The sequence below is a fragment of the Acyrthosiphon pisum genome, chromosome X (genome assembly GCF_005508785.2).
Source record: "Acyrthosiphon pisum isolate AL4f chromosome X, pea_aphid_22Mar2018_4r6ur, whole genome shotgun sequence".
Lineage (NCBI taxonomy): Eukaryota > Metazoa > Arthropoda > Insecta > Hemiptera > Aphididae > Acyrthosiphon > Acyrthosiphon pisum.
The window spans coordinates 116,689,580-116,690,250 of record NC_042493.1 but is presented as its reverse complement, the minus strand read 5'-3'; positions in this window follow the sequence as shown (position 1 = coordinate 116,690,250).

Below are 671 nucleotides of genomic sequence, written 5' to 3'. Positions count from 1 at the left end.
GCGTGGGGAAGGAGGAGAAGAAAACAAAATTTGCGCGGCTGACATATGCTCTTGCGACAAAAGAATTGACGGAGATTCCAAATAAATGAATTAATATTGTTATAACAATATCTCATAAGCATACTCACATCGATTCGACTTCAAACGATCGTACGCGGCGAATGTGGCACGACAAAAATTGGAGTGATGTAAACTTTTACTGAAAACGTCGAACCAAAAACGAAAGGTTTTTGATCGAACACGGCGTACGCCAAAGCCGGAAACACGACAACTTGGGTATGCACCTCTCGTGAGAAGACGACTGACGAGTGACGAAGCTGTCACCAATAGCCGCGCAACAGCGCGAGGCGATGGCTCAGCGGAGAGAGGGTAAAAGTTCTGGATCAATATTCTTCCTCTGATGCGCGCTTGCGTGGATGGAATCAGGGACCCTTTTCTTGAAATCGTGATTCGTGATACGCTTTGTCACATGCGATAAAATCTGTAGCGAAAGAAAATAAACATTTGATATTCTTGAATAATTATGGTATGACTGTAGTCTGAGGTCAAACGAAAATCATTCGACCATTATAGTTGTCCAATGGTAAAAAGTTGGTGACAAATATTATTTTACATATTTTGTTCAATTCTCGTAATTCGTTTACAGTTTATAATTGTAACACCAAATTATA